The sequence below is a fragment of the Parasteatoda tepidariorum genome, chromosome 8 (genome assembly GCF_982258835.1).
Source record: "Parasteatoda tepidariorum strain Cologne lab strain chromosome 8, Ptep-v5.0, whole genome shotgun sequence".
In the NCBI taxonomy this organism is placed as follows: domain Eukaryota; kingdom Metazoa; phylum Arthropoda; class Arachnida; order Araneae; family Theridiidae; genus Parasteatoda; species Parasteatoda tepidariorum.
The window spans coordinates 30,152,420-30,169,209 of record NC_141762.1 but is presented as its reverse complement, the minus strand read 5'-3'; the positions used below and the strand labels follow the sequence as shown (position 1 = coordinate 30,169,209).

The 16,790-nt window shown below is 30.0% G+C and overlaps 1 protein-coding gene and 1 long non-coding RNA gene across 4 annotated transcripts in view; one reads left to right on the top strand and one right to left on the bottom strand.

The window, feature by feature from the left end:
• Nucleotides 1–16,790, bottom strand: part of LOC107447262 (uncharacterized) — a 164,917-nt gene that overhangs the window by 35,654 nt on the left and 112,473 nt on the right. The window lies entirely within an intron of this gene.
• The window catches only part of LOC107441035 (uncharacterized), a 44,443-nt gene continuing 28,660 nt past the window's right edge, over nt 1,008–16,790 (top strand). Inside the window, exon 1 of the mRNA XM_043050255.3 lies at nt 1,008–1,091. The gene's annotated coding sequence lies outside the window, so the exon portion shown is untranslated. The remainder of the gene's footprint in view (nt 1,092–16,790) is intronic.

Genomic DNA, 16,790 nt, shown 5'->3' with positions numbered 1-16,790 from the left:
TAGGGCGTCAAAAGTTACATTCTTATATGAGACAAAAACACACGATGAACGATGAAATTAAGTTATAAAAGTAAATTTAATGAGATGTGATTACAATAAGTGTTCAAAACAATGGCAAGCATTGGCTATGCACGCAGTACAACGACAAAGAAGAGATTGGCGAACATTCTGAAACACACCAGTCACATCGCGAGCTTCCCCTGCAGCGGCCGACAAGTTCTTCTGCAGATTCAATGTGAGTCTCATACATAAGAGCATTCAGCTGTCCCCATAAAAAGAAATCGATGCATGAAAGATCTGGCGAGCACGGTGGGCAAGCTGTAGGATCGCCTCGCCAATCCGTTGGTTTGGAAAGGTTACGTCCAGATAACTTCGCATTTCTCGTACTGCGTTCTGTTGGAACCAAATGCATAGTCAAAATGCATATCGGCTTTTTCCTTATTAGAGAAGGGCAGCATCTTCAGATGCGTTACTACCGCGATTGACAATGCACTCTCGAATCAGCAGCTTTTATGTATGAATCGTGACGAAAATTTATATACGAGCTCTTCTTCTTCCCATAACATGCAAATAATAACTCGCAGCGCAGTAACTCGCAACAGGAATGGAGCTTTCACGTTTGCATGAAACAACTTTCCAAATGCGCCAGCACCTTTGCGTTTTGTTTTCGACCATGCATTCTTTGATAAAAATTGTTTGCTTGGGTGTGTACTATCACTTCCTAAAATTTTGCCCATCTTTTTAGAATCAAAAGCGTGGTCTTCTAAAATGCCAAATATGATCATAATAAGAAGTATTTGCATGGTTTTGTACACTCTCATTGAAATCGGTTCACCGTTCAACCATAATATCAGTACCGAACCGTGAACTATAATGCTATGCAAATTTGCTATTGCCTTAATAATTTGCTATTACTTTAATAATTTGCCGTTGCTTTAATTAAGTTTACTATGTTTCTTTTCTAGTAGAACTATAATATAGTAGAATTAAATTTTAGATGGCTTAAGTTGCAAGATAAAATAGTTCGACTTGTGACCTTTTTAAGTTTGCAACGAATTTCCACTATATTATGGTTCAACACGGAGCTCAAAGTAAGTGAAATATCTTTTTATCTGTTTGAAAGATACGTTTGATTAAAGAAACATGAAAAACAACTGCAAATAATTAAATCAAATTCAGCGATTAGTTCAAGAATGAATTGGATTAAAGGTATAAAAGGCAATATTGGCAATATAGGAATATATCTTCAAGACTTAAAACAATATTATATTTTCCAAGGCGACTTTTTTAATAATTTTTTCAAAAGTGTTTTTATTGCTTGACGGGAAAATTTCCTCATGAATAAAATATTGCGTCCGTCCCTAAACCAGTATTTATGATATACAGAGGTTGGATAAAATAATGGAAACTCTTCGTCACTAACACATTTTTTGATATTTCTCAAAAATACTTAGAGAATCAGTTTATGAATTTAGAAGTGTTTAGATCATGCGATGCCTCATACATATCAATGAAGTTTAAAGCTTTTTGAGGTTTGAAGGATCATCAATAAATTAGAAACGGAAATTTTTTTTTTGAACGTCCTATGCAAAACAATGTAGTAATAATTTGTAACTTATAACTAGTATTTTGGTTATTATATGCAATAATTGCACAAAATTTCGTAAACCTAGCCTAAATATTTATAAAAACATGGACATTTTTATAAAAAACGAATATTTTTGTCTTAAGTGATTTTGCTATAACTGAAAATATTCAACAAAACATTCAGGTCAGGAGCAGTTTCATGTCATGCGCAGTTTAGAGGTTGAGGAGCAAAAGGCGCTCTACCTTAAAAAATTTCATTAAAAATAAAAGTTATAAAATATTAGTAATTTTTAAAAAATTACATCTTTATTGATATAGATTCTAACTAATTGAAAATTTCACTTACTAATAATTTAATTCATAATCTTTAGGAAACAAATTAGTTATTTTAGAAACATTATGTGCTTGGTGCACGTTTAAAACACATGATGTTTCTAAAAGAACTAATTTGTTTCTAATGTGGAAGTTTCTTTTTTAAGCAAATGAAATATTTTTAGCATTATTTTACAGCCATAATTTTTTATGATGACCAAAATTAGAAAATCTATTTAGGATTATATTTTGGAAATAAAATTTAACAGTTATTACTTAAGTTAAGGATGGGATTAATTTTTTTTCAGACGGTAATTTAATTTTCACATATGAAACCCATTCGAAATAATATTAAAGCTACTTTAATACATCACTAAAAACTAACCTGCATTCAAATATCTTTTGTTTTTGCACCAACTATAAATTTCAACTATCTACTATAAAAGTTTTATAAAATACTAAAATTTTTCTCATAACAAAAGTTAAAATTCTTTATCTGAAAAAAACATTCACACATCATGGAACTCGTCCAATATCCTTTTATGCTGTGTCCACATCTAGATGAAATCGCATTTATAAATTTAAAACAATGTTCACCCAGAACTTACATGTTTAACTTATATCTGACTTGAGCTTGTTATTAATGTGTTTCTTTCTCTTTCATACGTTTTGGACATTGAGCATTTAAAAAAAGAAGAAAGAGATTTTTGGCCATCTGCCATTTTGTGGTCGTTTTTGACAACTACCTTATCTTAGCGTGAACCACAGTAACAAATTATCTTATGTTTAGTGACAAAGAACTTCGGTTCGCTTTCGTTGTTTATCATTATCTCGCATTAGATCTAGCTTATAGAGTTCACTGTGTACAATTGTCTTTAACCATATATTCAGATTGAAGAAGAAATTTCAAAATACCTTATGTTTTATCTGTTTTTCTCGTGTTTCAGAATGTTTTCCGTTTATGCTCTTTGGTGACATTACGATATTGATTTAAATAGTTTTATGATATCGGATTGTGACTATCATTTGTTTAAATTTTCTCAGAGTTTTTTTGTTTTCTCATTGTTTGTTGATGAATGCTCAGTTTGGATTTTTCAAATAAATGATATGCGTGATTTTTAGCGAGATAAAAACGAATGATTAGTTTACGTTTTTGGAAAATTGTTTCTGAAAACCTTTAATGGTTAAAATGAGTTTCGTTGTTGTTGTTGTTGACGTATGCCTGTTTAGGCATAAGGGGTGCGATTGTTCTTGTTTTTTCAGTGGCGCCATCTATGGCCAAGAATTCGACTTCTGCCACACCATACGCCGCACCCGTTTATAGGGCGGACCCATTCATTCATCCACAGATCGTAATTTTGACCTGAATCAGAGAACGATCGATCTTCAATCCAGTACCTCCAGAGGTATTGATTTGTTATGGGAACATGGAGGACTTTTGCAACTCGACGCAGATTTAACGTGCATCAGTCACTTTACTACACGGGGAGTCTTCGGCCGACTCGACTTCGGGGTTCGAACCCACGAACTCTCGGACATGGGCCCAGCGCCCTACCGACCAGGCTATCCGAAATAATTACTTATGCTATATTTTAATAGATTAAAAACTTTGATTTTTTAAGGGTTATGTTTTATCTATTTTTGTCGTATCTATAAAATCTCTTCCCTTCATGTTTTTACTTTGGTGACATTACGACATTGATTTAAATAGTTTTATGTTTTAGGATTGTGATTGCCATTTGTTTAAACTTCCTTAGAGTTTTATTTAGAAATTTTCTGAATGTTGGTTCTGAGTCTTCATTGAGGAATGCTTTCTTCGAATTATTCAAATAAATGCATGATTTTTAGCTACATAAAATGCTTGAATTGCTTATAGTTCTGGAAAATTATTTCTTAAATTCTTTAATAGTAAAAATGAGTTTTGTTATAAGAATAACTACTTATGTAATATTCTTAAAGATCAAATCTTTAATTTCTTGAGGAATTAGTTTTATTTGTTTTTCTCGTTTTATGCATTTATTTGTTGCTGAATGTTTTGTTTGAATTATTCAAAGGAATAATATGCATGATTTTAAGAGAGATAAAACGCGTTATTTGTTTATATTTTTTTGGAATACTGTTTTCGAACTCTTTTAATTGTAAAAAATGAGTTTTATTTCAAGAATTACTACTTATAACTATATTTTTATTGATTTAAAATTTAATATTTTGAGGATAAGGTTATTTTTAAAAGCAACCAAGTTGTTTATCGTTTGGAAAAATTGTTTCTAAAATCCTTTAATTGCGCAAAAGAGTTTTTTTTTTGGAAAGAAATGCTCATAATGTAGTATTTTAATTTATGAAAACTTTCAAAGAGTAGAGAGTACAACATTTAAAAAAATAGGCAAGCTTTCTATATGTCTTTAAAGGATTGTTCTATTAAGTTGAACCTTCGAAAAATTCTTGTTATTTCAGTTGTTACTACGAATTCCGCCAGTAATACTATATAACTATATTATATTAATTATTAGCTGAATAGCCGTTCTTCATATGGGTCAAAAATAAAAAATAAACCATCAAGAAATCAGTACAGAGTAACCCTACAAAATGATGCATGTGATGCGATTATAGGCATTATTGTAACCTTCCCTGCTTACTAGATAATCTATTGTCATGTTTCTGTGTTCCATAACCTCAAACTCATCATCCCCACTATCGCTTCATTCAATAGAATGTTCACTGCTCGAATCCCGCGGTTCCACTTTGATCTTGAGCTCAACTAGTGGTCCATTATGTTCTGATTCAATATTTTAATTATGGCATCGACGTACGGAGAGGCCAAGAGAATGTACATTGTCGGAATCATCAGAATTGGACTTGCGATTCGGAATGACTTTCGCCACTGAATCTTCAAAGATAATAATAAAAGATTCAGCGGCGAAAGTCATCCTGAATCATGAGCTAACAGGTCACAAGCTAACAGGTCCACATCACTTCATTGCAGAGGGGTGTGGGGAGTCATTATCCCCACCACTGGTGAAGCTAAAATGAATCACATACAATAGCTGTGGTCCCGCAAGCCCAGCTCTAACGTAAGTGTTCGTAACAAACCAGTTACTACCAGAACTCAATTTAAAATAACTAATTAACTTAAAAGTTTGTTTCAGAGTCATGTTATATTGAAAAAAAAGTATGTGACTCTTCAAATTGAAGTTTCGAATTGTTGTTACTTGACAATGATAAGTTGTGCGCACTCTATGTTTTAAGATGGGGATTAAGAAAGGAAAGTAAAAAATAACAAACTGTGACCTGTTTCCGTCGCTATCATTAGCACTCATTTAATTCGAATTCGAGCTCGTTTCGAGTTAATGACCGCCACTTTGTCATCGTTCCTGGCGTAAAAATACATTTTTAATGCCACACATCTAGTTTTAATTTTAAAATTAGATTTTTTGATAAAAATACAAATTAGTAAGAAAAATTGTTCCTATGTATTTTTTTTTTTTACCTTGCATTTTTGTTCGCTAAAAAATAAAATTTTTATATAGTCTTAAAAATGACAAGGTATCGTCTACCAATCTACTTCCCGTTTTAGCAATATAGAGGGTTTCACAGTCACTGCTCATAATATTCATGGTGTTCCGTAATCAGCACTCTTCATATATATTTTTAATCTTTTTAAACTCTTTGTTAAATATGAAGTAAAAAAGTTTTTCATATTAAGGCTCGTATATTGAGAAATAAGAACATTTAAAATGTTGTAGAAAAACTACTGAAGAAAGTGAGAGGAAAAAAAAAGAAAAAACAAGAACAGTTGGATTGCCTGATGAAACTTGGAGTGTATCTATTAATCTCCATTCTCCTTCCTGTTTTCTCAAGAAATGAAACATGTTATGATTTTTTTTCAATCTCACTCATATACAACAGTTTTTAATAGAATTTTTTTCCGTTACTTAAATATTAATACTCCCATTGTATATACGCTTATGTTTGACAAGGATTCTAAAACTATACATTAAGGGGAAATGGGCACTAATTTCTAAGTGAGAAAAAAATACCATAAAAATCTGGCGAATCATTACAAATATGGCATTCAGTAAAGTCTGAATTAAATTAATTAATTCAGTTTAGTTTCAAAACAATGTTTATCATACAGGAGCAAAAAATTGAGTAAAATTTCTTTTGGAAGCTTCAGGATATGACTAACGATTTATTTATTTTTAGTTTGTTGATTTCGTAAGGGAAAACAAATATAAATGACATCAAACTTATTTTTGCGGTAAATTAATATTCAAGAAAATAATTATTATCAATAAAAAATTTTATGTTAAAAATTTATGTTATGTTTAAAAATTTAAAAAATTTTATTAATTTATTTTGGTTAATGAAATTATTTTAATTAGTTCAAAAAATTTGTGCCAGTTATAAGTTTTTTTAAAATCCGAATCGTCCAAAAACAAATCGGAAAATTGTTAAAAAAAGAAGAATAAAAAAAGGACAAGAAATGTTTGTAAAGACAAGATTGAGCAGGTTTTGAAAACAAATATCTCCTGAAAGCCGAACCTACGTTCGAAAATCATACCTTTTTTTCAAAACGAAACTAGCTGCGATTAACTGAAATAAATGATTTGATTCTTGAAATAGATCTGGATGAAAAATATGCAAATATTTCTTTTCATCGTTCGCCTTTCTATTTCATTCATAGGACAAATAATTCATAGCGGAAAGCAGAAAAAAAAGATTTCTCATTTGACGATTGATGACGAACACTCAAATATTTTACTTATCTAGAAGATTAATTGTGAGCGAGAACTATTTCCGTATTCAAAGAGAATCTTACTGAAACAAATTCAAATATTCTTGGTGGTGTTTATTTTGGATGTCCTCAAGTGCTGTCTAGGATATAGCCTGGGGAATTGCGGCTCTTATTCTTATGTTTGATCCTGTCTGCAGTTGACATTTTGGTCCCACGTGATTTTTACTTTGCTTTTTAACACTCACTTGGCACTAGTATCAGGTTGGTAAAAGCTTGCGGATGTATCTGTTTTATTTCCTACCTACACTTTTTGAAAAGGTTTCATATGTAGGTGAGGAAAAGATTTTATGATTAAGGTAAAATTTTTTTTTATTTGATGTTGCACAATTCTATTTATTTTATCGGTCACGGGGAGAAACATTACATGAAAAAAGTAAACATATGGGAGACAGAATGACATAAAGCAATCAGTATTTTTTTGCCATTCAGATATGATTAGCCTAATCGTTGAATAACAATCATCAAGCCAATCATTAACTATTGCAAACTTAATATGCTGTAAAAACCATTGGAAATATCTGTGCACATATAAAGAATTTACATTCAGAAGACTAAGAGTTACATTTTTGAAGGAAAAAAAGAGTTATTTTCGAGTCTCCCGGGGCAAGATTGTATTTGAGTACTATCTATAGAAATACATTTACTAGTACTTATCCAGAAGAAAACTTTAACTACAAAATTCCTTTATCGAGAAGATAAATTGTTAGTTAAAACTATTTCTCTATATAAAGATTAACTTAGAGAATCTCACAGAACAATTTTTTTCTAAATATTCTTGCGGTGTTTATTTCTTTTTAACACTCACTAGGCACTAGTTTCAGGTTGGTAAAAGCTTGCTGATGTATCTGTTTTATTTCCTACCTACACTTTTTGAAAAGGTTTCATATGTAGGTGAGGAAAAGATATGATTAAGATAAAAAAAAAAGAAGTTTTATTTGATGTTACACGCGTGAGTTTTATTTACTTTTTCGGTCACTGGGAAAAACTCATCCCGTGAAATTAATAAACATATGGGGATACAATGACATGAAGAAATCTGTATTTTTTGCCATTCAGACGTGATTAGCCGAATCGACGAATAACAATCATCGAGTCGTTCATTAGCTGTTGCTAAAATTATTGAAAATGTCTATTCGTATTCCATATAGGAAGAAATTGTAAATCGAAGTCTAAGATTAAAATTTTTAAAAACGAAATTTTTTTTTCTTGAGATATCTTGGGACAAGATCATATTTGAATACTAACTATATAAATGAATATACAAGTATTTAATTAGACGATAATTACGCCTATAGAATTTATTTATTCAGAACATTACTTGTTAGTTAAAGCTACTACTATATTCCAACATCGGCATATACTTCCGTACTTAAAGAATCTTGCAGAAAAAAATTAAATGCTCTAGTGGTTTTTATCACAGATTTTTTTTGTGTGCCTGCAGTTGACATTTGGGTCCTATCTGATTTTATACTTTACTTTTTAACAGTCACTTGGCACTAGTATCATATTGTTAAGAACTTGCGGATGAATCTGTTTTATTTCCTAACTAGACTTTTTGAAAAAGGTTTCAAATATAGGTGAGGAAATGACATTATGATTTAAAAAAAAAAATCATATCTGATGTTGCAATGTCTATTTATTTCTTCGGTCACAAGGGTAAATCAAAATCACACGTGAACTATACATTTGTGAGATTTAAATCACTCAATATTTTTTGATGTTTAGGCATGTTTATAATTTAATAATTTAAATCACTATATACAAATACCAAAAAAAAGCTATCAAAAAACCATTTATCGGCCATATCCCCCCCCCCCCAAAAAAAAGGTGATAAGCCTCACTTTTCCAAAAGTGATACTTTTTATATTTAATTTAGTACTGTTTTCAATTCTGTATTTTTTATATTGTTCCAACTTTACAATCTTTTTTTAAAAATTTTTATTAGATGAAAGTAGAATACAAATACACTTTATTTCAGGTACGGAATTTGCGCTAACGAATTATTTCCGTTCTTTTCTTTCACTTTTAATAAATTAAAATAATATTGTCAGAGTGAAACTGACCTTGACTTGTTCTACAGCTGTAGCTTATTAAACAAAGAAAATAATTCGATTATTTTTATTGAAGAAAATCGGCATTTTTAGCTCTCGTACAATTTGCAAAAATTAAATTTTTGTCATGAAAAGTTTGGTTCTAAAACAACGTACTCGTTGGGTGGTATATGTCTCCATCCATAACTAGAAATTTCTAAAAAATTCTAAAAGTCACCCTCAATGTTTCAGACAAATAAAAATTATTTTTTATGAATCATCATCGATTTAAAATCATCAGGTTAAAAAGGAGAAAACTTAAAAAAAATAATCGATACTTTTTTTCAAATATTTTAGCAAACGTAATTTTTTTTTTCTTGAGAGTGAAATTTACAGAGCTTTTGGGACTGCGTATTTCAATTTCGTCCCCTTCAAAATTTGGGCCCCTGAGATTCCCATGAATTGATTAAATTATTAGATTCAGTATAAATGACTTCAAATCTATTCACATCGACTAACCAATTCACATAATGAGAGAAAATTTCCCTTTAACCCTAGATAACTAAACTTGAATCAGAGTAAATATCTGTTACTAATCATTTGACTAACAAACTGTTAATTAAAAACAAGTATGGTATTTTTATACTTTCTTTAATCATTTCAAACGAATTAGTCTAACTTAAAAAAGCATTATATTTCAAAACTAAAAATATGGTTAAAAAAATATCGTTTGCCTTCTTGGCGGATATTAAAAGCGTGTTCTCCACAAATAGCCTTAATGTAGCTGCTTACGCATTTTGTCATTCTGCGGACAAAAAATACAAATTCTGCTTTTGTTCGCCGCACTCTTTGTTGTGTCTTCGATGGGCTTTTCAATATTAAAATTATCTTCAATTTTTATTTTGATGGACTGTTAGACGACCAAACTATCGACTGTCAGACGACGATTACGGCAAACAAGTAACATGAGTACAGACGTGACTCCTTCGGATTATTTCACGCTACTGTGAGCGAGATAGTGTGAGTGAAACGGGAATATCTCGAATTCGTAAACTGACAGGGGACGGCAGTCTGTTAGACGAATGTTTAATTATCTTGTGTTAAATTTATTGAAATCTATTTAAAAACACACATTTAATTGTTATTATTTATAAAAAACTTAAAACTGACATTTAACCATAGCAAAAATGATTGAAATCAGAGTTACTACTTATAAAAGTTAAAAGAGATGTCATTTGTTTATTTAGCTGAGTACTATATAACAAGTTCTATAGTAAGTACTATATATAGTGCTATTAAATTTTAAATTCTACGTTTATTAAAATTTTACCAACCACAACAAGTCGCCTTATTTACATTCTTTATTTTTTGTACGTTTTCTCGGTCTCTTCTAATTTATTTTTGCGTTAGACATAGTTTCTTGCACCGTTGGAATTTCAACTTTAAATCCGCGTTATGATTAGTTTTTACTCTTTTGATGCAAATTTGTCACATCCGGTGGTGTTATCTAATCTCAAATTTTTTCAACTCACTTCACAAATCAATTAACTAAAACGGTTAAAACACAAAATTTGAATTCTGAACTGTTTTTTTAAACCTATTGTCTTTTTTAAAGAATGAAAAGGTTAATAACCGCTCATAAAACCGCATAGTTAAGTATTCAATTTTAAGTATATTTACATTTGATTACAAAATCACTTAAGAAAAAGAGTTGGTTTCTTAGCTATATTAGACCACCAAAAAAGTACTGTGATATCAATGCTTCTTCGTGTAAATGCTTTGTAAGTTTATGGTAAATCGAAAAATTAAAAACAAACATTTCTCTGTTCGGAACTGTTAATTGCTTTGAGTATTTCTTTTCAGGTCCACTTTAAAAGTCTGAATATTCTCAACGGGTCGTTGATAAAGGTTCACAGCTATCATCATCCAAAGAAACAGAAGTGCCGAGCATCGCGAAACTAAAGATAGCCATCTCTAAATGAACCACGCGAGAAAGAGACGATTAAATTTGTTCGCAGCTTGAAATTCTAGCTGCTTGCTACAAGCAATTAAGATCACTCAATTTTTTTCGTTCTTTCTTTTTTTTTTTTTGACGTGAAAGTAAATACGAACTAGGAATTGGAGTGTGGTCCACTGTCAATTGTGATGAGAAATATTTCACTGTCTGTCAGTTTTTATTGAAGTATGGTAACCTTATCCGGAAACTCATCGCAGACAGTTCAGCTGGTTTCGATTTCGTTGTCTAGGTGTTTGTAACTTATTAATTTGCATTACTCATTCAAATGCTATGTAAATGCAATGTAATGGAAATTTTAAAGTTAAATTAACCCATTCTGTTTTAAGATGCTCAAAATATGGTATTAATATTTTAAAAGACTGATTTATAATTTACCTAAATGATAAATGATTTTAAAACGAAGCCCCTAATATATTTTTCAAGTGACAGTAAATACGGATTTCAAATTGGATCGTAGTGCACTGTCAATAATGCTAATACAGACGCTGACACAAATTATAAGATTATAATGGGAATTTTAAATCAAATATACAATGGAAATTATCAAATTATAATGGAAATTTTAAAGTTAAATTAACCTATTATGCTTTAAGATGCTCAAATGAAGAAATTAAAATTTCAGGAGGCTGATTTATAATTAACCTAAATGACAAAAATTTTTAAAACGTTCATGTTATATTTTTTATGTGAAAATAAATGCAAATTTGTTATTTGAAATTGGATAGTAGAGCTATGTTAATTGTAAGGAGAAATATTTTTATGTCTGCCAATTTTTTTTAATTGATATAATGTAATTATATACGAAAACTTGTCGCAGACATTTCGGTTGCTCCGATTTCGTTGTCTTGATGTTTGTATCCGATTAATTTTTATCATTCATTCAAACGCTGACTGCAATTATAAGATTAATATTATAGAGTTTAATTAACTTATTATCATTTATGTTACTCAAAATAAGGTATTGTTTTAAAATTAACTTAAGGAAATCTTAAAAAAAATAGTAACTGTTTAAAATGTTTCAATTTTGAACGAAATAAATATATTTATTTCGTTCAAAGTATATAAACGAAATAAATAAATATATTTATTTCGTTCATATTTATTTAAAGTATACTTTGTGGAAGATAGTACTTCGTTAATTCTCTCTTTTAAAAGTGCCTTTTAAAAACTTCTTGAGGTTAAATATTTAAAAAAATGTTTACAAGTTTAAGTTTTCACTCCTCATTGGATTTCATTTTCTCTTTTGTCTCATTAAAATGCCTAAAATTTTAAGAAAAATAATTATTTAACACCATAAGAGTTTAGTTAGAGAAGAAATTTTGTTTGTGAAGACTTTAAATTCAGAAAGAATACTTCTTTTATGGGAATCGGGATTGTTTTAATTGTACCTTAGAATTTTGTTTGTTTTGTAAATATAATCTATACATAGAATCGTCTTATTTTGATAGTTTCTTTCAAATATAATATAATCGTCTTTTCTCAGAAGCAAATGTTTTATTGCTCGTTTAAATCGAATTATGATTAGAATTTGTGGTTTTTCCAAAATCAACAAAATATCAATGAGAATTAATTCTCTTATCTGTATTCATCATTACAATATAACCGGATGTTAGTATCAAACCTCGAAAGTATAATAAATATTTTTAATGGAAATTTAATAATTTGCAGAATTCGAAACGAAACAACATTCGCATGAATACCTCATTTGTTTGAGTAGCCTTTTTGTTTCGAGATTAGAATATCAATTTTACAATTCTTCTCTACAATAGGCAATAGTTTATTTCTGAATTATTACTCGAACGTATCTCCTAGAAAGTAATCTAGAAATCATGAATATTTAATGTTAATAAATTTTAAAATTGCTTATGCGTAGGATGTCATTTTATTACGGTACAATGGAGATGTTTAGTAAAAATGAATAGCTTTTAGGATAAAATAAAGAGTTTCATAGATATCGTAAGACATTATTTAAATGAATAAATAAATTTTAAAAGTGATTCCGTGATTTCTCAAATTATTGAGGCCGCTTACTGCAATGATAAATTTGAAAGGCAACTTTATTGTGAAATTTTCGAAAAATTATTTTATATTTTCATTCAATTTGAGAGTGAGGATGCATAAAAATATATTCCTTAATTCTTCTTGTTTAAATTTATGAGCAGCGCTTTTTGCTTTTCATGGGCTAACTTGATTACAGCGACCACGGGATCTTCTTCTATATTCGACTGATTTAAACGAAATTTTAACGTTTATATTACTAAAGTATTTTGTGCTGCACTCCAGATTCTTAAATATATCTTTTTATACAAGTTAAAAGGTAAAATAAGGCTTTTGAGGAAATTTTCAAAAGTCTCTTGTACTTGAATATTTGGAATTCTACTTTTTTTTTAACAATTTTAAACATAAGTACATGACATTTTAAGTATATGGCATTGATTGCAAATGAATATTTGCTAATTATAAATTTATTTAAATTTAAAAATACATTATTTCTATACGTTACAAATCACTCTACGATGTTATTGCTGTTTATATAACCATACACATAAAGAAAACTAACAAGATATGACTGTCATAATCCTTAACGGACGATGACAGTAATCTTAGCACATAATAAAAACATGTCAAAAAGTTTCAAATTTCCTAGGCGTCATACAATAAATGTTAAAATTTACTGCATAGCGACATCGGAATTTTAATTTTGCGATAAATAGATAAAAATCGCCGATATTTTACGATACATTTTCGATCTAACTTATTTACGGTTTTTCTGTGCTAATCAATATTATCATTATCCAAGTTAAATTTATAAACATTTACCAGTAATGCATATTCGATTATTATGATTATCGAAAATATTCGAGATATTATCGTAATTGATAATTATCGATATCAATAATATTTGCTAGCTAATAGTATTAGGTATTTATTGTTGTCGATGATAGTATTATTGTTGATAAGTATAATATATACGATATTACAAAATGGTGTTCTCGATGTATACTGGATATTCTTTTAAGAATACCGTGGTCACGATGTTAAAGAATATTGATATTTTAGGGTACGTATTCCAGTTCTAACTATACCTCGGTACAGGCTCTTGTACATTTTTGTAAACATTAAATATTTATTAATATAAAATTAAAAAATTATAAATGTAATACCTATTATTCTTTAGTGTTGCTACTTTTACATCTTTACATAGTTTAAAACAACAAAAAACATAACACAATATGCTTGACATTTTATTTAAAAAAAATGTTATTATAACAGCATGGGATGTACAAGCGTTCGCCATATTTCGTGAAAATATTTTAAAAAATGTCGCTAACACGATGTTTAAAAACATATAGATTTTTCATTCGATGTTAGTCTGTTTGTAGTTACTTCAAAGTACCAGGCTCTTGTGAATTTTTGTAAGTTATAAATATTTGCTAATTTAAAAGACACGACATGTGTCATAATTGATAAAAGAAAAAAATGTAAAAGTGTATTTGTCATAATTGATAAAAGAAAAAAGTTCTATTTATGGCAGCATGTGACATACACGTGTTCATAATATGTCGTGAACATACTTTTAAAAATATCGTTAACACGATGTTTAAATAATACAGATATTTCCCTCTATGTAGCCTATTTCTAGTCATATCTCAGCATAGCCGTTAGGGAATTTTCGTACGTTAAAAATATCTACTAATCTACTAATTTAAAAGTAAAAAAAAAATTCTGTTGAATTTAAATTATTCTTCAGTGATGCTACTTTTTGTAAAGCCATAAACAACCCAAAACATAACACGTTATATTTGTCATAATTGTTAAAAGAAAAAGGGTTGCTATTTGATGACAGCATGTGACATACACACGTCACCTGCTATATATTTTTTTGTCCCCCTCTGTTCTATAGTTCACTCCGACAGCATTATCCAGAGGGGAAAAAAAGATTCATTCAACATTACCACCTTCAATCATTCTTGGAAGTCATCCAGAACAACAAAAAAAAAAGTATCAAAGCTTCCATCTTCATTGCAGAGAAGGGAAAAAAAAATCTCTGTGTCACGTTAATCTACGACTTCCTGAGGCCAAATATAACGCCAAGACACCTGATGGATACTGACTCATCGATCTTTTTAGTGTAATATAAAAATCGCTGGGTGGAAAAATACTCTTTAAGTTCTTCAAATGAGCCGATGTTCTATAAATTCAAAACACTCGTTTGTCGAATTGTCTACGCTTTAATCTCGTCTGTTTTCTTAGCAAATGGAACAGTTGACACAATCTTGGTGAAATAATGATGTGTTGAGGAAAAAGGAAGTAAAATGATATTTTTAAATTGCAGTTTGGATTTGTAAGACTTTTAGGATGTCGCGTGAGAAACTTAATCAAATTTAATGCACTCGACGAGTATTTTGTATATGTCAAGAATTTGTAAACACTGAACGCGCTCGGTGGATTATAAGCCTGGCAACTGCTTCGAAGCTACCGCGGCAAAGGTCTCTAGTTGTACTATTAATAAAAGGTTATTAATGACCCAGTGTTTCAAATTTGGGTGATTTAATTGTATTTTTTAACTGGCTTTGAACACTTGACCCATTTGTTTGGGTTTATGGCTATCAATGTTCAACTCCGTAACAACTTCCCGCTCTTTACATCTTGTAATAGTGAACCCAATCCAGAAGATTACGACACTCCTGGATCAGGCAATGAGACTAACTACCCTTCGTGGAGGACACTTTTTAATTGTATTAACTTGCATTTTCGTTACATAGAAAATAAAACCGTGTAAACCTTTTACGGTTAGTCCGACGGCTAAGAAAGGGCAATTTACTATGGAAATTTATAAAGATTTATAAAACAAGAGGAAACTAGTATTTCGGCAGGAAAAGGTGGCTTTAGTCTGTTAGTTTTATCGCAAATTCTGAGAATTAGAGAATATTACGATAGTAGAAATTTTTTGTCAAGTATCTAGTTTTGTTAAATAGCTACATGAGCTTATAGTTTGTCTTTACATGAAAATGCGGTTGCGCTGTCGCAAAATTTCTCCATCACCAATAGTCAAAAGGTCAATAGGCTATTTATTTAGTGAGAAATATCACTGATATTTCTCATTAAATAAGTAGAATTTGCGTTGTAGGCTCGACTATATTAATAGCAAGATTATTCGACTTCCTAAGAGATGTACCGGATTCGAATCCCAGCGATGTCTGGCCGATACGAATTCCACATCCGGCTCGTACTGACCACAGTGCTGAAGTAAAATATCCTCAAAGGTAGACTGATCATGGGTTTGAGTCCCCTTCTCGTCAGGCTAACAGCGGGAAGTCTTCTTGGTTTTTCTTTCCGTGTAACGCAAATGTGGGTTAGTTCCATAAAAAAGTCCTATACGAAGGCAATTTTTCCCAATACTTGATCCAGGAGCTCCCTTGTCTTCTGGATTGGGTTCAAAATCACAAGTTGAACATTGGTAGTCGTAAACCCAAAATTGGGTCGGCTATTCAGCTACTGTTATGGAATGAAATACAATTATACTATTATCATTTGATATCCCCACTATATTAATTTTGTTCTTCTAATTTATTCATTAAAATTGTTTATTATTTAAAATAGTATTTTTTACATTTACAGCCTTCTTTATTGTTACCTCACCACAATATCGTGATTTAGCATAAATGCCTTGTTGTAACAGACAATAAAAGGCATAAATAATTTCAATTATAACTTTTCAATATTAGTTTAGCTTACATTATTTACCGAATTGCCATTATAATGAATTAGTTATTTTAATTTTATCGAGAAATTTTTAATTTGTGTTCTTTTATCCTGACAGTTGTTATTTTGTTTAACCCATGGGTCGCCAAACTTTTTTGATCATAGACCCCTTTATAATTTTTCGAAATCTCCATCGACCCCCATAAAACTAATTTTCTGTTGATTAAATTAAAACTCTATTAGATACTGTGTTTGTACATTTATTTTATAATTTTAAGCATTTTTTAGAGTAATAGTACATTGTGTAACAATAGTTTTATGAAAAATATATTAATGTTGAAAT